Here is a 23,789-nt window from a genome sequence, read left to right on the forward strand (position 1 = left end):
TTTTATATAATAAGAAAGTCAGGCCGGGTGCGGTGGCTCAAGCTTGTAATCCCAGCACTTTGGGAGGCTGAGACGGGCGGATCACAAGGTCAGGAGATCGAGACCATCCTGGCTAACACAGTGAAACCCTGTCTCTACTAAAAAAAATTAAAAATACAAAAAACTAGCCAGGCGAGGTGGCGGGTGCCTGTAGTCCCAGCTACTCGGGAGGCTGAGGCAGGAGAATGGCGTGAACCCGGGAGGCGGAGCTTGCAGTGAGCTGAGATCTGGCCACTGCACTCCAGCCTGGGTGACAGAGCGAGACTCTGTCTCAAACAAAAAAAAAAAAAAAAAAAAGAAAGTCAGTAAAGCTTTCAAAATGTCTAGAAAGAATTCCTCACGATGTTTTAGAAATTATGCCTAATATAGAAAAAATAGAATGCTGTGACAAACATATAAAGCTGGTATATTTGGTTCTAAAATATGCCTACTGTTTACTATAGAAAATATGCCTACTACAGCACTTCAAGTCTTACTATAAAGCTGCAGTTATCAAGACAGTATTTTATTGGTGGAAAAAAGAAACATATCGATAGAAAAAAAAATCTGGACACAGATCTTACAACCTTCACAAAAATTAGCTCAAAAGAGATCACAGACCTCCGTGTAAAATGCAAAAACAGAAAACTCCTAGGACATGACACAAAAGAAAATCTAGATGACCTTGTGTTTGGCAATGACATTGATACAGGAGTGGGGCAGGGAAGGGCTGGGAAGAGAAGGGCAGGTTAGGGCTCCGCCCACAGACCTAGGTAAGGACAGGCATTTGTTTTTGTGCCCAAATGTTGAATTTTCCAAGACCACCCTGGCCCACCATGCCTCCATCCTGTGCCTATAAAAACCCCGAGGCCCTAGTGGGAGGAGACACAAGCAGCTGGATGTCAAGAGGAACACACCAGCAGACATCAGCAGATATTGGCAGGCCATCCACAAATGGAAAAACATGGAGTTTGCCGGGGAAGTCAGAGGAGAGCCTGGTTGCTGAGCAGTCTGACTTCGGGGGGAAAACCACCTTCACACTACATCCCCTTCTGGCTCTCCCATCTGCTGAGAACTACTTCCACACAATAAAACCTTACATTCATTCTCCAAGCTCACATGTGATATAATTCTTCCAGTACACCAAGGCAAGAAGCCCAGGATACAGAAAGCCCTCTGTCCTTGCAATGAGGCAGAGGGTCTAATTGAGCTTATAGACACAAGCCACGTATGGATGGCTAAACTGAAAGGGCACACTGTAACACATGCCCACTGAGGCTTCAGGAGCTTTAAGCATTCCCCCCTAGACACTGCCATGCAGTTGGAGCCCCACAAACTGCCCATCTACATTCTCCTCCAGAGGTTTGAGCAGTGGGGCACTGAAGAAGTGAGCCACTCCCCCTGTTGCACACCCTGCAAGGGGAACAAAGGAATGTTTCCCATGTCAACATTTTACATACAACAATACCAAAGGCATGGTCCATGAAAAAGCAAACTGTATTTCACTAAAATTAAAACTTTTGTTCTGCAAAAGACACTGTCAAGAAAATGAGAAGACTAGCTACAGACTCCAAGAAAATATTTTTAAAAGACATATTTAATTATATTAGTCTGTTCTCACATTGCTATAAAAAACTACCCAAGACTGGGTAATTTATAAAGAAAAGAGGTTTAACTGGCACAGAGTTCCACAGGCTGTACAGGAAGCATGGCTGGGAGGCCTCAGGAAACTTACAATCATGGTGGAAAGCAAAAGGGAAGCAAGCACATTTTCACATGGCCAGCAGGTAGGGAAGAGAGAGAGAGAGCAAAGAGGGAAAGTGCCATACACTTTTGAAAAACCAGATGAGAATTCACTCACTATCATGAGAACAGCAAGGGGGAAACCTTTCCCTGTGATTCAATTACCTCCCACCAAGCACCAAGCACCAAGCCCCTCCTCCAATGCAGAAGATCATAATTCATCAGGAGATTTGGGTAGGAACACAGAGCCAAACTATATTACTGATAAAGGAATGTTATATAAAATATATGAAGAAGTCTTAAAACTAAACAATAAGAAAATAAAAGACGGGGCCGGTCATGGTGGCTCACACCTGTAATCCTAGCACTTTGGGAGGCCAAGGCAGGTGGATCACAAGGTCAGGAGATCGGGACCATCCTGGCTAACACAGTGAAACCTTGTCTCTACTAAAAAATACAAAAAATTAGCCAGGTGTGGTGGTGGACACCTGTGGTCCCAGCTACTGGGGAGGCTGAGGCAGGAGAATGGCATGAACCCGGGAGTTGGAGCTTGCAGTGAGCCAAGATCATGCCACTGCACTCCAGCCTGGGTGATAGAGCAAGACTCCATCCAAAAAAAAAGATGAGTAAAATACCTGAATAGATAACTTGCCAAAGAAGATTATATAATTCCAAATAAGCATATGTAAAGATGTTCCACATCACATGTCATTAGGGAATTACAAATGAAAACAACAATGGGATACCACTACCTACCTATTAGAATGATCAAAGAGCAAAACACTGACAATACCAAATAGTGGTGAGGACGAAAAGCAAAAGTACTCTTGTTCCTTGCTGGTGGGAATACAAAATGGCACAGCCACTATGGAAAGTATTTTGTCAGTATTTTAATAAAACTAAACATATTCTTTCCATATGATCCAGTGATCACATTCTTTATTATTTAACCAGATGAAATGAACACTTACGTCTACTCAAAATCCTGCACATGAATGCTTACAGATATCTTGTTCATAATTGCTAAAACATAAAAATAATTAGGAGGCCATTATGCTGAGGCAACTCCAGTGCCTATGTAATCAAACCAAACCCAACTCAGTGTAAACAGTGAAACAAGACTGAAACTTAACTAGGCATAAGCCACCAACTAACATTTAACTAGAAACATTCCCCTTTAGCCAAGCAAATATTTTCATTGTCTTGCTTCCATGAACACCTTATATAAGTTTTCACCTCATACTCCCTAGGTGGAGTTGTGAACCACTTCTGGTCTGGTGCTGTTCAAGTCCCGTATCACTGTTTGCTCAAAACAAACAAACAACAAACAACAAAAAAACCTCTAACATTTTAATGTGCCTAAGTTTGTCTTTTAACAGTTTGCAACAAAAAATAAAGGGTTAAAATCACCACTGCTGCAAATAATACGTGGAAGTAGAATGATAAGTATATGAAGAGACAGCTTGAGTTTGGAAAAAGACTAAAAATCTGGAACTTAAGCATGAAATTTTAAACTGCAGAGCATTTGAGGAATGGAGTGATGTTAAAAGAAACATAAAGAAAAAATTAATGGCTTAAATAACCATGATGAAGAGGTGCTAATGATGAAAGAACTAAACTTTAACACTCATTACACTGTTAGGTGAAAAAAATAAAGTGAAATGGATGACAGCACATAATCAAAGGTTCATAACTGTGCAAAAACATTTTCCAATTAACAACTTACTTTCTTTTAAATCATGTGCAAGTGGGAGAAGTAAAAAGACTAGCATTCTTACTAGAGAGATGAAAACAGTTATTTTGTATTCAAAGCATTTTTCACCTGAAAATAGGAATGAATACGAGATGGGTCCTAAGTGTATTTGATCTGCATTGAAACCATGTTCAAATTGTAGCTTTCAGAATACAAAAGTATCTGAAAGTACTTGTCTGCAGCAAAGAGTAGCCTAATGTCCACTTAGAATTTTTATATTCTGTGTTCTATGGATGCAAAATTGGTTTAAAATTAATATGAACTAAAGAACAATTCATTCGTCATTTCATTGAAATTATGATGAATGAGTTTGAAATATGAATTATAATTGAGGTAAAATCAATACCATGTTTAAAAAGCTGTATGTTTTCTTTCTCAAACTCATAATGAAATGAAAGGCAAAATGAATATATTCTAATTTTCCATGGTTTATAATTCTCACTGAAATTATAAATATATAGTATATATTAATTATGTACAGAAAAACACATTGCTTAAAACGTTTCAGTCACAAGAGGTTATTAAAGTGTTTTAATTCATATGTTTGATAGAATAGCAACTAAATATATTTTTCCCCTGGAGTGATTAATGCCTTTTCAAAGCACAATGGGAAATTAAAAAAAAAAAATTACATTTGTTCCCTGTCAAAGAAGGATGAGAGGACAATGACCAGTTAACTTTTGTAGTTCTGATTAGACACACACATGTTAGGACAGAGAATCAACGAATACTGAAACTAATCCTACCAAATAGATTCAAAAAGGTTGATGTCCCTGAAAGACAAAGAAAGACTGAGCAATTGTTCTAGATTAAAGGATATTAAAGGAACATGATGGCTAAATTCAGTGGATGATTCTGGGTGTAGAATATCATCAGGACAATTTAAAATAAAGACTATATTCTAGATAATAATATTGTAACAATAAAACATTTCCTGAATTTGAACATTTTTTTGTGGTTATGTAGGAAGATTATCTTCATTGTTAGGAGATACATGGTAAAGTATTTGAAGGTAAAAGATATCTGCTAGATTCAAACTGTTACACAATATATAATCTCCTAAGAATATATTCTCCAACAATAATAATTTATAAATATGTGTGTATCAGTGTGTGAGACTGAGAGAGAGAGAGAGAGAGAGAGAGACACCCACACAAAGAGGCAGAGAGGAAGAGTGCAAATGATACAATATATTAATAATTAGTGTTTCAACATTTGAATTTTTCAAAATAAATGTTGAAACAAAATTTAAACTCTAAACACGAAGTCACTTTTCTAGACATTCAAGTGTTCATCTTCTCTTTAGCTAATATTCTGGGTACAATTCATCTTCCCTAGAAACCGAAGTCCTCTACTCAATCCAGTATAATGCAGTTCAAAGGATGCTTCTTTTGAACAATGTCAGTTTCTACTTTATATGGCTTCAGATTTATTTTTCACTTCGAGTTTTATAAAATCTATATTACTGTGTTGATTGGGTCCTTCTAATCACTGAGTTTATTTGCATAAACTCTATCCACACATACTAGAGAGAAGCACGTTCTGTTTCCTGTCAGTCTTGTTATGTTTCTTTGATATTTCACTCTTTCAGATAATTAGAGAATAATAGTGGAAGCAACATTATGCTTCACTTACGAAAGCTCTACAGAGTCTTTATATAACACCAGGGCATTCACCTCACAATCAGGTAATTAGTAATTGAATTATGGTTTAACTATAGAGAATTAGCTACAATGCCTATAGAAGCAAGTTGCACTTTCTCTTCTTCCATCAAGCCCCGCCACTACATCGACCCACTTTCCTGTATCTGCACCCCTATATTATGTCCCTTTATACTCAGTAGGGTTTTCCGTGGAAGCCCCATTTAATATTTCAACATTGTTTCTCAGACCTAACATGTGATAGTTTCCTTCTCTGCTTTAATTTTTTCTATTTATTACAATATGTATATTATATATTTTATTGTGTATTTTGCTTTGCTTCTTATCTAGCTTCCCAGAAGCTGTTTGTGTCTATTGGTTATATAGTACTTAGATCTATTCTTGACACAGACACTTGAATTATTTTCCTTTTTTTTTTTGTAATTCTGGAGACTTTAGGTCTTCGCTTATTTCTGGACAATCTGAGCTAAGATTATTTTGTGCATCTCTTCTCCATTTTCTTCTGTTTTTACTTGGTACTGCTATTAGGCATGTTTAACCTTCTTAAACTATTCTTCATGTATTTCTTCAAGTAAATATTTATTAAAAGCATAACATACATATAGAAAATTGCACAAGTAATTATAATTTAATGAATTTTCAAAAAATGAACACTGCTATGTAACCAGCACCCAATCAAAAACAAAATATCACCAGTCCTCCAAAACGCTCTTACATTCCCACACCCAGTCACAACTCCCCATATGCACTCTTGAGCCTGCAACAGCCGCAAGAAACTTGACTTCTAATACTATTATTAGATCACCATTGCCTAATATATTGAACTTTAGATAAATGGAATCACATAGAGAATTTCCTCTTGAGTCTGGTTTCGTTCATTCAACATTATGCTTGTAATATGGATCCGTGTGGTTGCATACAACATTCATGCTCAGTTCTCCTCTTCATTCCATTTTATAAATACACCACAATGTATTTTATCCACTCTACTTCTGATGACCTTTTCTGGGTTGTTTCCAATTCTAGCTATTAAAAATAGTGCTTCTATCCATCATTGCACATGCCTTTTGGTGCACATATCTACACATTCCATTTCATTATATACCCAAAAGAGTAACTGTTGGGTCATAAATTATTCATATATTTAGTTTTACAGAATCTACCAAGTAAAGCATATGAGAGTTTCCTTTTTCTCCACATCTTTTCCAACATTTGGTTCTCTCTCTCTCTCTCTCTCTCTCTCTCTCTCTCTCTCTCCATTTTAGCCATGCTAACGGGAATAAAGTAGTATAACACTGCTATGGGCAGAATGTTTGTGCTTCACCCAAAATTCATATGTTGAAATCCTACATCTTGCAATTTGATGTTAATAGGAGGTGGTGACTTTGGGAGGTAATTAGATCATGAAGGTCGAGCCCTCAGGAGTGGGATAAGTGTCCTTATATGAAGAGGCCAGAGGGCTAGCTAGCTTTCTTTTCATCATGTGAGAACACAAGAAGTCTGCAACCCAGAAGAGGGCCCTTACCAGAACCCAACCATGCTGGCATGGTGATCTCAGATTTCCAGCCTCCAAAACTGTGAGAGAAAAAGAATTCTGTTGTTTATAATCCACCCAGTCTTTGATATTCTGTTACAGCAGCCCAAACTGACTAACAAAGACACTGTAGTTTTAATTTATCACTTATAATGAAGTTGAGAACGTTTTCATATGTTGACTCACCATTTGCATATCCTCCTTTCTTATTAATGTGTCTGTTCAAGTCTTTGTCCGTTTTCATTGACTGTCTGCCTCTTTTAAATCTATTTTTAGAAGTTCATCTCTAGATTCATTTCTAGATATCTGTAATTAGATATCTTCACTCTTCTCTGTGTCATGCTCTTCCATTCATTTTAATGGTATCTTTTAATCAATAGATGTTCTTTAATGTCATCCAATATATCATCTTTGTATTATTAGTTAGCATTTTTTATGTCCTCTTGAAGTATCTAACAACCTCACGAAGATAGTCTCCTACTTCTTCTTTTCTAGAATCTTGATTTTTTTTTCATTCTTAGATCAACAATACATCTGGAATCAATTTTATATGTAGTATAAGATAGCACTCAAGATTCTTTTTATCCCATATGGAAACCCAGTTGAATAAGCACTGGTTATTGATAAGACCAATTTTCCATTGTCCTACATATCTATGGTTCTATTTGTTACTTGTGCTCTTCTCTCTCATTTGTCTCTTTATTTTCATGTTAATGTCATATTACCTAACTTAGTTTTATATAAACCTTAATATTTGGTATGTAAATCCTCTAGGCTATTTTCTTATTCATAATTGCTTTCATGATCAAATTCTATATAAATTTTCATATAAATTTTTACACCAGCATGTCAATTTTCACACACACATACAATCTGCTGAGATTTTTTTAATTGGTACATCGAATTTATTTAAAGGTTAATTTTTGAAAAACTAGTATCCATAAAATATTGAATGTATAATCATAATACCTTCTTCTATTTATTGATGTAATTCCTAGTTTTTGTCAATGATTTTTTGTAGTTGTCAGTTTAGAGGTCTTGTGCATCTTTTGTTAGATTTTTGGTATTTTTATTATATCATTGGCATGACATTTTTAATTTTTATTTTCCAATAATTTGTTGCTGATAGCTATAAATTTTAATTTATTTTTGTTCACTGACTGTGCTAAACTCATTTATTTTCATATAACATACCTGCAGATTATTTTGGACTCTTAAATTTCAAAATGTGTTATCAGCAGATGTTTGCAATTTTATTTCATCCTTATTGTATGGACGAAGACCTCCAGTATAGAATTGAATAGCAGTGGTTATAACTAGCATTCCTGTTGACTTCCCAGTCACAGGCAGAAAAAGCTTTCAATAATTCACCATTATGATTTTTAAAAATTTCTTTATCTGATTATATATTTCCTTATATTTCTTTGTTAATAGTTGTTTACAATGAGCATACATTTTATCCTTTTATTTCTGAATCTATTAAGATGATGACATAATTTTTCACCATTATTCTATATGCAAATGTGGTAAATTATAATTTTTTCACGTTTTATTTTTGTTACCTTTGCTCTTCTGAAATATTATCCAGCTTTCAAGCAGTCTTTTACATTTTTCATCTCTTTATCTTTTTGAATTGTACTGTAACTGATACCTCACATTTACCTTTACTTCTTTGCTCAGTTGTGCTCAGTCACTATACTTTTTATTTAACTGAATTTATGTACATGTTTATATATAAATTCCAGATGTTTTATTAGCTTTTAATAAACATTTTATTTAGGTATAGCTTTAGGTTTATAGAAAAGTAGTAGCAAGGATATTAGAGAGTTTCTGTATATATCATACCACTTTCTTGTATTGTGTTTTTGTTGTTTGCTTTTTGTTTTTTGTTATTTTTGTTTTTTGTTTTTGAGAAGTAGTTTCACTCTTGCCACTTAGGGTGGAGTGCAATGGTGTGATCTCGACTCACTGCAACGTCTTCCTCTCAGGTCCAAGCGATTCTCCTGCATCAGCCTCCCAATTAGCTGGGATTACAGGTGTGTGCCACCATGCCTGGCTAATTTTTGTATTTTCAGCAAAGATGGCATTTTACCATGTTGGCCAAGCTGGTCTTGAACTCCTGACCGCAGGTGATTTGCCTGTCTTGGCCTCCCAAAGTGGTAGGATTATAGGCATGAGCCACTACACTTGGCCTCTCCTATTGTTATTATCTTATCTTACATTAGTATGATATATTTGTTATCACTAATGAATCAATATTGATACATTACAGTTTAGTAACACCATGTGTTTTTTTTCAGATTTCCTTAGTATTCATCTAATGTTCTTTTTCTATTCTGAGATCCCATCTTGATACCATATTACATTTAGTAGATCAGGTCTTTGTGTGACTTTATACCGCACTCCTTTCTATTGCTGTGTAGTATTCCATTACACAGATGCACCAAAATTTGATTTTCCATTCACCTACTGAAAAACATGTTGGTTTCTTCAAATCTATGGCAATTTTGCATAAAGTTTTGTAAATATTTGCATGAAGATTTTTATATGGACATGAGTTTTCTAGTCAGTTAGGTAAACACCTAAGAACACAGGCATTGGATTATACAGTAAAGATATATTTAGCTCTGTAAGAAATTTTATACAAAGTTTGTGAAATATGTGGCGGAAAAACATAAAAATGCAATACAACAGTAAAAAATGACACAAATAAAAGTATGCAGTATAACAACTACTTACATAGCATTTACGTTGCATTAGGTATTATAAGTAATCTAGAGACGACTTAATACTTTGGAATATGCCAAACTATCTTCCAAACTAGTAGTGGTGCCACTGTTCATTCTGGAATTAATTCTGTTACAGTCAGTGTTGTTCTTCATCCTCACCAGCAATTCACCCAGTTCTGTCACCCAGGCTGGAGTGCAGTGGTGTGATCTTGGCTCAGGGGATTTGTTGCAGGAACCCCAGTGGATACCAAAATCCTCAGATGCTCAGGTTCCTGATATAAAATGGCATCATATGAGCATATAACCTATGCACATCCTCTCATATACTTTAAATCATCTCTAGATTACTTATAATACCTAATACAATGTGAATGTTATATAAATAGTTATTATACTGTATATTTTATTTGTATCATTTTTTCTGTTGAATTGTACTTTTTGGTGTTTTTCTCCAATATTTTTGATCCATGGTTGGTTAAATCTGTGGATAAGGAACCCACAGAAACAGAGGGTCAACTGCAATGTTCTCGAGTATATTAAATCTCCTGTTGTTTACATGTGTTTATTCTTCCTCACAGTGGTTTGTAACTTTTTGGTGGTTGTTGTTGTTGTTGTTAACTCATTTTCAGAGTTTAGGAAAGAAAAATTTGTTCAAAACCAAAAATAGCCCTACAGAGAAGTTTTGTGCTTGTTTTTACAAGATTCCAGCGTTTTAAATAAATCCTTTATATCTATGTATTATAATACCAAAAGGTAGTAAAGAGTATATCCATACCTATGATTTACTTAAGCCCATCATTTGAATTTTTTCTGTTCCAAATATCCAGCGACACCCAACTCGTAGCACCAAGGCCACAGAGTCTATTTGTCTGAGATAGAAATGTTTGTGTTTATACAGCCTTAATGAATGTGTAATTAACAGAAGTTAGGATATATCTGCATCAGTTTTGTTTCTGAATATCTAGATATGCCCTAATCACTTAACTTTTAGTGATAATGGTTAAGATGAGTATGTTTTCTTGAACTATACTGTCTACATTTAGAGTCAAGCACTGCCTCTTAATAGTTTTGTGAATGGGGCTAGGTACTCAGCTTCCTTTTCCATTAATGGGAATGAGCAGTTCTTAGAAGAGGGCTTGGGACATAGCAACTGATCAACATTTGTTAGTTATCTGTAGTATTTACTAATATCCTGTTTCTACTTCTTTCTGTGGATTTTAAGTGTTTATTTTTCATATAAAAGTTTTAACTTTTTAGATGACTAAGTCTATTACATTTTTCTTTTGTGAGTTTCTTCCATCGTTTATGGTTATGTTATTCACACCTTCACAGAGTTTATCAAAATCATCTAAAATGTAAGTAAACATAGCAGAAATGTAAGAACAAAAAAATGAGCCATTTGAACAAGTTGGTAAATTAATGAATATTAGAAAAAGAAACTAGTGATCTTTTTCCATGTCATTTCAGAAAACTGGATCATAGATTATTTGAAGCCATATATCATGCATTCAAGTGTGAAATAGGATTACCTACAAGTTGAGAAATAGTTATAGAGTTTGTTAAAGATATTTGCAATAGACTTTCTAGTACCCAAGTTACTATAGTCAAAACCGAGAAATGTGTGAAGAAAAAAAATAGTTAACATTTTAGTGACATTTTTAAAAAGTTCACAACATTCAAAAGAAATACTACAGCTGAGAAATGGAAAATGACTAAGTTATCTCCAGTACCTGAAAAAGGTCACAAGAATTGCATAGCCACTGAATTTAACCCTATCTTCTGGTGAAGCCTTAACCAGACATTACTTTGACATTATTACAATCAAAATCTGATTATATTTAAAACCTTACAAAACAAACATTTTTCATTTTCATGGCACTATAAAAGAGGTGTATCATTTCATAAATTAAAATGTTAAAAGTATATGATTTTAATTTGATGATTTTAATATTTTAAATTGGGTAAAAAGCATATAAATTCCTAATCATATATTACCATAATCAAATACTCTTCTTCCTTTATTCATATAGAAAAAAAAAATCCCAAGCATCATCATTCAATACTAATGGCAAGAGTAAAACAGAATAACCAGATGATGATTCACCAAACGAAGTTTTCAACTTTAAAATAAATTACACATACAATGAGTTCAAGAATTCATTTTACATTCATACAGTATTCATGTTATATGAACCACAAGGCATATTAATAATAAAGTGATTTTTAAAACCTATTAAAAAGAAACCAGTTGTTAACTGACTATACTCAAAATGGAAATGGAGAAAAAACCATTATGAGAAAGTAGGCAAATAGGCTAAAAAGTTTAGATTGTTTTGTTGATTGGATCAGGAGATAAATGCAAATGCAGAGTAGGCTAATGAAAAATAATTAGATAGAGGGCAAGGAACACTGCCAGGAACTCTATAAGTCATCTCATAGTTTGAGTAAGAATATGGCCGACAGAGTTTTTAAAGCTGCTTTTCCTTTTTTTTTAAAAAAAAAAAAAAAAAAAAAGATGGCATAGGACTCTACCTACTGCATTAAGAATGGATTTGCTCCTAGGTAAGGTACTTACGTGGCATACCACATAGACTGTAGAGAATAAACATTATATTATCTCTAAGAGAGTAAGTTGATAGGAAAAAGAGAGGCATTAGCATGCTTAAAGATTTTGATACATATCCTCATAAAGATTAATCCAGTGATTAAATTATACTTTAACATTCCATCATTAATTTCTTGTTTAAACAACAAAAACTAAAAGAAAAGCTTCTATATCTAGATTAAACTTTATAAGACTCTAAGAGATTGTTAGTACACAAAATATTTGTCAAACTTTTTTTCCAGTGTAATGGTTTCTTCAAAAATTTGTGACAGTGACAAACTTGTGTATTACATTTTATTAGTCTTTGAAAGCAATGACGAAAAGTTATTTCTTTGGGTTTTAAAAATCCATATCTATGCCCGACCAAGTTTGTTTCTTTTTTACTTAATCAAAAATAAGCACATTCCTTTTTTTTCTGATTGACCATCAAGAAGAAAGGAAAACTCTAGTGCCTTCTGTGCTATCTGAAAATGAGCTTAATTGCACAGATTGCTGTAACTGATGTCACCTAAATGAGAGCTCCCTACAACCATCAGTCATCTTCTTTTGTGCTTTATTCCATTTTCTTTCTCACATTCCTAAAAGTATTGCATGCACTACCGTATAAAGCTCTGTATCTGGCACCTTTGATTTTCAGAAGAAAAGGTACTTAAAAGTGGTAATAACCAGTCCGAGCAGCTTTTCTGGAGGTGGTCATGGTAAATAGAATCCCTAGACTATTAAATTTTTCCTATGCCCTATAAACACTATAGAACAGCAAATCAACTCCCTTCCAGTTCAGATGAATCCTATTTCCTTCCCCTAGTCAGAGAAAATTCTTCCATGTGTCAAATAGCCTCATAGTGATTTGGCCTATGCAGTGGAATGGGAAAATGAAGAAAAAGATATCTGAGAAAGGCAGTTTTATTTAGTCAGGCTACTTTAAGGTTTCTCACAGATAACTAAGAAACACAAGCTCTCCCACCTTGACCATCTGGCTTCTCTTTCCACACAGATATAAAAACTACAACAGAACCAAAATAAAAACCACATACAACCAAAGTTTACTGCCTTCAAAATATTATAGTATGCCGATCTATACAATTGAATTAGCTGTCACTTTTCTATGAAATATGGATGAGAAAAACAAAGGTTGGTAATACTCTCACATATCTGGAAGCATTCTGTTTTAAACTCAGGCAAACATGTGCCATCATGATATTCAGGTAGTGCTATTAAAATCCACCTGTTTATTGGCTAAAGGGAATGCTCAGTTTTCTAAAATAACAACCCAATGACATCTATAATTTTTTTTAAAATGCATGTTAATGTATTAAAGAACTGAGTTCATGTTAAATAATTTGGATTTGAAATAACTGTAGTCATTCTCTACTTTTTTTGGAATAAAATGAACCAAAACCAGAAATGAAGGAATATTGATCAAGCTAATCTGTAACAGCTGGAAGAAAATGTTGAGGATCGGCTTGACAGAAACATTGGGTTGCCCCATTATTAATGGTAGTAATGTAGAAGAAGGAACCAAATACAACTGGTAGGATGTTGCCAACAGAGAAAGTACAGTGAGAGCGCAGAATCAGAGAGGAACATATAAGATTCGGTTCTAGACATTCTGAGTATAATATGTCTGAGGGATGCTAGGATAAGGAAGAGAGCGGCAGTTGTACATTTGAATCTAAGATTCATGAGATATAAAATTAGTTGTTTCTGACCCAAGACCTCAAGGAAGACAAAAACCAGAGACCCGAGCAAAACCAAGTAGAAAGACGAAGCTCATAGAACCAAAAAGGGAATCTGAAGAAATGCCACAGTAAGACACAGACACAGAAACTAAAACATAGAGGCAGAAATTTCCATGTCAAGAAGTCAAAAAGGCAAGTGGGAGCATGTGTGCCAAAAAAAGGTTTTGTTTTATGTGCCAAAACCATGCAAATACATGGAAATTAAATAATCTGCTCCAGAATGAGCATTGGGTCAAAAACTAAATCAAGTTGGAAATTAAAACATGGTTTTGAAGGTTCCTTTTGGAGCTGATTTCCAGTTTTATTCCACTATGATCTGAGATAGTGCTTGATATAATTTCAAATTTCTTAAATTTAATGAGGCTCACTTTGTGGCCTATCATATGATCTATCTTGGAGAAAGTTCCATGTGCTCTTGAATAGAATGTATATTCTATGGTTGTTGGATGGAAAGTTCTGTATATATCTGTTAAGCCCATTTGTTTTGTGGTATTTGTTTCATGGATTCAACAAAGAATGAATCTCTGTACCATTAGAATGTAAGCTCTGGGAGGAAGAAATCTTGTCCATCTCTCTCATGCCTGTATACCTAGTGCCAAAGACATGTGGGCACTTAGGAAATTTGTTAAATCAATGAATTTATGAATTAATATATTGTATTTAATTTATAATGTGGTAAATATTTGAATAATATTCAGTTTTCCTGTACAGCATCGTGGCATGTTTTCCATATATGTGCAGGTTTTATTTGGTATCCTGAAACAAACTTCTATAGTTTGCTTCATATGTATCCAGTAACTTAGTAAATTTACTTCTTAATATATCTAGTTTTATTTGGGACATTATAATGCCTAGTTATTTTTTCATGATCAAAATTTCCTAATTTGTTATTTTAACGTTAAAAAATTTTTCAATATATAGCTTGTTCCACTGACTGCAATATTCTCCTACTAATGCTAATGGTTTTAACACCGTTTCTTTTCTTCTTCTTGCCATATACATGTTATTCATATCTCATATTTTAACATTTTTTCTGCTTATTTCATTATTTTTCCATATTACATTGTTTAAAATCTCTGAAACAAAATTGAATGATAGTGATTCAAGAGGATATCACTGTCTCCATCCAGATTTTAATGGAAATAAGATTAGTGTTTTAACATTTACTATTGTGCTTGCTATGAACATTTTCCATATAGTCTTTAAATTGTTTTAATGTGCTCTCAAATCATATTTTAGTTGAGCTTATTATTAGGACAGGTCCCTGAATTTTGGAAGCAGTTTTGCAGCATTCTTTAAAATAATTACATTGTTGTTATCATTTAAGTTACTATTGCAATTAGTTACATTGGAATATTTTCTTTCATCCCAACAATAAATGCTACTTGGTTGCAAATATCATTCTTTTAATTTTTTGATTCAGTAAATATTTACTGATCATGAGTAGACACCTGACACTTTTCCAAATGACATCTTCAAATGGATATATCAAACAGACAGTTGGATAATTAATTTCAGAGTTTGGGGACAAAACTACAGCCAGATTGGAGATATTATTAGGGAATCACCAACATGGAGTAGACCAACCTATAACAATTTCAAGGTCCTGTCACTGGGTTGTGAACAGTTACTCTATTAGAGTCCTCTGAGTGTGTGTGTAGATGTTTGTGCACATGCATGTACATATTGGTATGTAACCCCTCAGTAAATATTAACTATGATTGGATTTTTTTGGTGTTACTATTTTATTTTACAGTAGCTTTTATAGTAACTGTCATTATTTCTATTAATTTATACCAGTCACATTTGTTCTCTGACACAGGGGTCATTTATAATGACAATTTATCATTTTGTATAACAGTTTCCAATTTTCCATTCTGAACTCCTAATCACCTGAGTGGATGCCATTAATTCTAGGGTTTTATTTATCCTTATCCTCCTAGAAAAACATGTAAAGAAAAATTTTATATCATTTTAATCTATCCTCAATCATCAGGTGTTCTTTATGATAGCTTGTCTTTGCTTTTAAATGATTAAAACCTCCTCCTTTCCTTGTTTTTGTCGTTATTTACTATTTCTTCTCTATATCCTTTGACAAATCTTATCCCTAGTTTACATTAATTCAACACATATTTGTAAATCACCTACTGTATGATAAAAACCAGCATGCTAACAAAATAAAAATGCATCATACACAAGTAAGGCTTGTGAAGAACAGGAAGTCTAACTAAAGAGATTAAGCTATCACATAAGTAATAATACAAGGTAGAAACTAATACATTTATGATAGAAAGGATGAAAACGTTAAACAGAGACTCAAAGGAGATTGCTGGTATTTCTGCATGGAGTCACAGGCAAGCTAACATTTAAACTGGGTTTTGAAGCATGGATTGATTTTGGAAATGATAAGTAAGTGATATACAAAGCAGAGTAAACAGGATATGCAAAGTAAATAAAGCAGAAATACTGAGTCAAGTAGTATGGAGAATCACAAGTACTTTTATTAAGCTAAAATTATAAATATAAAATGAACTAATAGAAAGTCATGTTTAAAAAGCACACTGGAATCAGAAAAATGGAGGGTTTAGGAATAAATTGAGACTTCTTACTTTTTACAGTGACCTGATTGTTTTACTTCTGATAGACTAAAAGGGCAGCAACTTGAAACATGAACTGGAAAAATTAATAAGAGAGGATCAATGTAATTTTCTTATGATAACCTTGATGACCACCAATTAGTAGGGCAGTATTTGTTTTTATGTTTATACTATTTTGTCCTGAATCTTAAATTATTTCAACATAGTTTCTAAATTATGTAGATTGTTTTTTAAATGCTACTCTTAAATTATTTTTGTACTCCTTTGGTTATAGTTTAGTTTTAATGAAATTAAATAACAGATAAATTTGTTAGGTTTTCTCTTTTGTTAAAATCTTAATTTCATTATGCTACCACGATTGCCTAATAATTCAAATGACTAAAAAAATGAGGAAGGACTTGTCAACCATATCTCTAGACTTACTATACATTACTAATTTGTTAAATTGATTTACAAGTATCCCAATGATAAACACAAAATTAACCCTAGAAACCAAGCCAAATATATATGAATGTGTGTGTGTGCGCATGTGTGTGGATATTATATGTGAAAGACCAGGCATAAGTAATTGGCTGATGGATGCAAAGACAATTATTCATCCACATTAATAATACTTGGATCCCTACAACAGCATACAAACAGACTCAAACAAATATTAGATTGATTAAATAATTAAATATAAAAACAAAAAATTTGAAACTATTAGAAGGACATATATATAGCAGAATATGTTTGTGTTTATGCGTGTGTATACACACACACACACACACACACTTAGGCATAATAATGACTACTCAAACAGAAATTAAAATACTTAAAATAAATAAGGAGATTGCTAATTTGCCAAATCACTGATCTTATATATATATTATATATATAAACACACACACACAGTTGATTTTTGTCAACTCTAAGGTTAAGGGAGAAAGATTATTCTGAATATCCTTCAGATTACACTGAGCATGACAACCTTATTTTCACCAAAACACACCAGACTATAAATGGTATAAAGTACAAACTCTTCTGTATAAAAGAAAAGATACAAAGCTTTCAAAATCTATCCAAAATCCCCGATTAAAATAGTCTTCATAGAATACTACATAAAGATAAATAATTTAGTGTACTATAAATATCCTTTCGAATCTGACATTCTATATTAAATATTAGATTGCATAATAGAAATAGCTGTAGAATTGATTAGCATCTAGATTTCTCAAATGGAATCCTTAAGATGTTCCACAGATTCTACACTAACCAGATTTTAGAGTCTTTAGGAAGATTTTAGAATTGGATATCTGTGACTTATGTAAATAGATTAAGGTTTCCATTATAGATCAAGACAGAATAACAAAGACAAAATTTACCCTCTTTTATTCAACTACTAGTAAACTAGGTAAAATATATGAAACAACAGTCTTCAGCTATTGAACAGAAGGCAGAGGACTATGATACTCAAGAAAAGGGAAACAAAGTGATTCCTACAATTGAATCAGCTTATTCTTTTGAAGTAGTATGGATAATTTGTTTCCATATTTGCTGAAACTATAACTCTGTAGATCCAGGAAGCTGCACAAATAAGCATAGAGCTGAAAAACTATTTTGCACACTTGTAATAAAATATACTTAGCAAATTAAAAGAAACTGGTTATATGAAAAGATCAGTATAATTGACAAACTTCAAACTGATCAAAAATATAGGAAAGACAAAAAATAATATAAAGCAAGAGAACCTCAATATGGATCTATAGATATTAGACAAATAAGGGAAAATTATGCAAAGCTAATACATTTGACAATATATAAAAGATAGACAAATTGCACGAAAGATACAAACCACTAATGTTTACTCAATATGACTGAGTTAACATGAATAGCCCAGTTTACTAAAGAAATTGAATATCATTTGAAAGTCTTTCCCATTAAAAACAAAAAAAAAAAAATGAAACAGGAGACACAGATTGCTTCAGCAATGAATTTTATCAGACATTTAAGAGAAAACAAAGCCAATTCTACTGAAACTCTTTAGAAAAGTGAAGGAGACAGACTTCCTTATCTCATTTTAAGAGGCCTGCAATACCTCAATACCAAAATCAGACAGAATATCATAATTGAAGAAAACTAGAGACCAGTATCTTTTATTAACATAGATCCAAAACTTTCTTTTTCAAAAACTGTTTAAATCAAACTGAATAACATACAAAAAGAATAATACATTATGACTAAATGGGGTTTGTCCAAGAATGCAAGAATTGTTTAACATTTGAAAAATCACTCAGTGTAATTTACTATAGTCATAGATTAAAAAAGAAAAAAAAGATTATCTTAAAAGATACCAAAACAAATCTGACAAATTTCAATACATTTATGATAAAAATTAGCAGCCAACTAGAAATAGAAAGACTCATTTTCAAGCTGATAAATAACATATATGAAAAGATTACAACTAATATATTTATTGATGAAAGACCGAGTGTTCTTGCCCTAAAATGAGAAGCAAGACAAGGTTGCCTGTGTTTACATTTCCTATTCAATATAGCACTGGAGTTCCTAGCCAATTTAATAAGACAAGAAAAATATAAGCATACTGATTGTAAAAGAAGTCATAAAACTGTCTTTTTACACAGACAAAAATAAAAGTCTATGTGGAAAAATAAAACAAGCTTACAAAAAAGACACGAGAATTAATAAGTGAATTTTTCAATGTCACAGGTGTAAGGTCAATGTTCAAAAATGTATTGTGTTTCTAAATACTTGCCAAGAAATGTTGAAATTTGAGGTTGAAATTGTGCCACTGATAATAGCATCAAAATGTATAAAAAACTTAATGATACATTTAACAAAACATGTTAGACCTGTATGCCTCAAAGTACAAAACATTGGTGAGAAAATCTTTAACATTCCTAATAAATCTTTATTAATAGATTAGAAGGTGCAATGTGAATTCTCTCCAAATTGATCTACAGATGAAACACAATAGAAATACCAGCAAGCTTCTTTTTCAGAAATTGCCAAGCTGATTCTAAAATTTGTATGGAAATACATTACTCAAAATAGCCAAAATGATTGTGAATAAAACTCTAAAGATTTAGGACTTAATTTTAACACTATACACTATAATTACACATATCAAAATAGTTTGGATATTGATTAAGATAGACATGTAGATAAAGGAAATAGAATTCAGAGTTCAAAAATTGACTATTGTAGATGGTCTGTTAATTTTTTACATAGCTGCTAAAGTTATTCAATAGAAAATGGGAAATATTTTCAACAAATATTGCTGTAATAACTTTATATATTGGTATGCCAAAAATGTCTTATTTCTCTATGTCATGCCATGTAAAACAATTAAACTTGAAATAGTTCTTAGATATAAATGTTAAGTACTAAAACTATAAAACTTATTGAAAATAAAATCCTAGCAGGAAATCTTTGTGTCCTTAGGCAAAGCCAAAATTATGAACCACACAATAAAAAACTGATAATTTTGACCACATTGAATTTTTAAAAATTATCTTCAAAAGAAATCTTAGAGAAAATAATACAACAAACCTTATCCTGGGGAAAAAATGTTTTAAAAACATATAGCTTATTCAGGATTGTAGCCAGAGTACATTAAAAATACCTGTAGCTCAATAATAAGAAGGTAAAAACCAATTAAAGTAAGCAAAATATTTGAATAGGCATTTCACAGAAGGCTATAAACAACAAATAGGCATATGGAAAGGTATTTAACATTATTAGTCACAGGGAAATGCAAAATTAAAACCACATTACACACCTACTACAACAGCTAAAATTAAAAAGAAAATATCCAGTGTTAATGACTAAATGTAGCAACTGATACTCTCATACATTTCTAGTGGGAATTTACAATGTTTCAAACACTATGGAAAATTCTTTTCCAGTCTTTTTTGAAGTTAAATATACACTCACTAAGCCCACTCTTACTTATTTACTCCAAAAAAATGGAGATATATGCTCAAATAAGGACTTGTACTTAAATGTTCATAACTGCTTCAGTCACAATGGTCTAAAACTGAAAGCAATCTAATGCCTCATCAATTGTTGAATTAACTAACATAATATCGTATAGCTATATAATAGAATCCTACTGGGCAATAAAAAAACAACAACCTATTAATGAAACAACATAGATAAATTTGAAAACCATTACAGTAAACGAAAAAAAAAAAAGTAAAGCAAGATCATGGTGGATGGGAGGCAGGACTAGATTGCAGCTTCAATTCAGACGGACAGAGCTGTGTGCAGAGGCTCATATCATGAATTTTAGCTCCAGAATGACTGCAGGAACAAACCAAGAATCCTGAGAGGACCCACAGCAGGACCCAGGAGACACCCCAAATACTGTGCTAGTATCCAAAGCTGAGAGACCCACAGAGAGTTCACCAGCCTGGAGCCAGGTAGACTTGCTGGGTGGCTAGGCCCAGAAGAGAGATAACAATGACTGCAATTTGGCTCACAGGAAGCTACATCCATAGGAAATTGGGGAGAGTACTACATCCCACTACCACACCCCATGGGACAAAAGTATCTGAACGATAGCCTTCAGTCCTAGACCTTCCCTCTAACAGAGCCTACCCAAATAAGAAGGAATCAGAAAACCAACTCTGGTAATATGACAAAACAAGGCTCTTCAACACTCCCCAAAAATTACACTAGCTCACCAACAATGGATCCAAACAATGAAGAAGTTTCTGATTTACCTGAAAAAGAATTCAGGAGGTTAGTTATTAAGCCAATCAGGGAGGCACCAGAGAATGGTGAAGCCCAAATGGAAGGAAATGCAAAAAACGATACAAAAAGTGAAGGGAGAAATATTCAAAGAAATAGATAGCATAAAGAGAAAACAATAAAAGCTTCAGGAAACATTGGACACACTTATAGAAATGCAAAATGTTCTGGGATGTCTAAGCAATAGAATTGAATGAGTAGGAGAAAGAAATTCAGAGCTCAAAGACAAAGTCTTCTAATTAACCCAATCCAACACAGACAAAGAAAAAAAATAAGAAAATATGAACAAAGCCTCCAAGAAGTCTGGGATATGTTAAACAACCAAATCTAAGAATAATTGGTTTTCCAGAAGAAGGACAGAAATCTAAAAGTTTGGCAAACATATTTGGGGGAATAATCAAAGAAAACTTCCCTGGCCTTGCTAGAGACCTAGATAACAAAATACAAGAAGTACAAAGAACATATGGGGAATTCATTGCAAAAATATCATTACCTAGGTACACTGTCATCAGGTTATCTAAAGTTAAAATAAAGGAAAGTATCTTAAGAGCTGTGAGACAGAAACACCTGGTAACCTATGAAAGAAAACCTAAATTAACAGCAGATTTATTAACAGAAACCCTACAAGCTAGAAGGGATTGGGGTCCTATCTTCAGCCTCCACAAACAAAACAACTACTAGCCAAGAATTTTGTATCCAGCAAAACTGAGCATCATATATGAAGAAAAGATACAGTCTTTTTCAGACAAATAAATGCTGAGAAATTAACCACCACCAAGCCATCACTACAAGAATTGCTAAAAGGTGCTCTAAATCTTGAAACAAATTCTAGAAACACATCAAAACAGGACCTCTTTAAAGCATAAGTCAGGCAGGACCTATAAAACAGAAATACAATTTGAAAAGCAAAAACGGAAACCAAAAAACCAAGGTACACAGGCAACAAATACCATGATGAATACTAACATTGAATACACATGGCATACATGCCCCACTTAAAAGATACAGAACTGCAGAATGGATAAGAACTCACCAACCAATTGTCTGCTGCCTTCAGGAGACTCACCTAACACATAAGAACTCACATAAACTTAAAGGTGTAGAAAAGGACATTTCATGAAAATGGACACTAAAAGTAAGCAGGGGTAGCTATTCTTATGGAAGACAAAACAAACTTTAAAGCAGCAGCAGTTAAGAAAGACAAAGAGGAACATTATATAATGGTAAAAAGGCCTTGTTTAACAGGAAAATATCATAATGCTAAACATGTATGTACATAACACTGGAGCTCCCAAATTTATAACACAATTACAGCACTAGACAGGTCATCAAGACATACAGTCAACAAAGAAACAATGGATTCTTTGTTGAATCCATGAAACAAATACCACAAAACAAATGGGCTTAACAGATATATACAGAACTTTCCATCCAACAACCATAGAATATACATTCTATTCAAGAGCACATGGAACTTTCTCCAAGATAGATCATATGATAGGCCACAAAGTGAGCCTCATTAAATTTAAGAAATTTGAAATTATATCAAGCACTATCTCAGATCATAGTGGAATAAAACTGGAAATCAGCTCCAAAAGGAACCTTCAAAACCATGCAAATACATGGAAATTAAATAACCTGCTCCTGAATGAGCATTGGGTCAAAAACTAAATCAAGTTGGAAATTAAAACATTCTTCAAACTGAATGACAATAATGACACAACCTATCAAAACCTCTGGGATACAGCAAAGGTGGTGCTAAGAGGAAAGTTCATAGCCCTAAATGCCTTCATTAAAAAGGCTGAAAGAGCACAAACATTCTAAGGTTATACATCAAAGAACTAGAGAAAGAAGAACAAGTCAAACCCAAACTCAGCAGAAGAAAGGAAATATGAAAATCAGAGCAGAAATAAATGACATTGAAACAAAAAAAATACAAAATATAAATGAAACAAAAAGCTGGTTCTTTGAAAAGATAAATAAAATTGAAAGATCATTACCAAGATTAATGAAAAAGAGAAAATCCAAATAACCTCATTAAGAAATGAAACAGGAGATATTACAACTGACACCACTGAAATACAAAAGATCATTCAAGGCTACTATGTAAACTTTTATGCACATCAAATAGAAAACCTAGAAAAGATAAATGAATTACTGGAAAAATACAATTCTCCTAGCTTAAATCAGGAAGAATTAGATACCCTGAACACACCAATGACAAGTAGTGGGATTGAAATGGTAATTTTAAAATTACCAACAAAAAGAGTCCAGGACCAGACGAATTCACAGTAGAATTCTACTAAACGTCCAAAGAAGATTGGTGCCAATCCTTTTGACACTATTCCACAAGACAGAGAAAGAGGGAACTCTCCCTAATTCATCCTATGAGGTCAGCATCACCTTAATACCAAAATCAGGAAAGGATATAACAAAAAAAGAAAATTACAGACCAATATCCCTGATGAACATAGATGCTGAAATTCTTTGTTTTTTAAATTAGTATTATACTTTAACTTCTAGGGTACATGTGCACAACGTGCAGGTTTGCTACATAGATATACTTGTGCCATGTTGGTGTGCTACACCCATCAACTCGTCAGCACCCATCAACTCGTCATTTACTTCAGGTATAACATCCAATGCAATCCCTTC

General features: G+C 33.3%; 1 long non-coding RNA gene across 1 annotated transcript in view; it reads left to right on the forward strand.

Annotated features, from left to right (window-relative positions):
• Window positions 1-23,789, forward strand: part of LOC105505177 — a 50,087-nt gene that overhangs the window by 14,791 nt on the left and 11,507 nt on the right. The window contains exon 3 of the long non-coding RNA XR_001000707.1: window positions 8,698-8,745. This is a non-coding gene — a long non-coding RNA (uncharacterized LOC105505177). The remainder of the gene's footprint in view (window positions 1-8,697; window positions 8,746-23,789) is intronic.

This window comes from Colobus angolensis, unplaced genomic scaffold (assembly GCF_000951035.1).
Source record: "Colobus angolensis palliatus isolate OR3802 unplaced genomic scaffold, Cang.pa_1.0 Scaffold123, whole genome shotgun sequence".
In the NCBI taxonomy this organism is placed as follows: Eukaryota; Metazoa; Chordata; class Mammalia; order Primates; family Cercopithecidae; genus Colobus; species Colobus angolensis.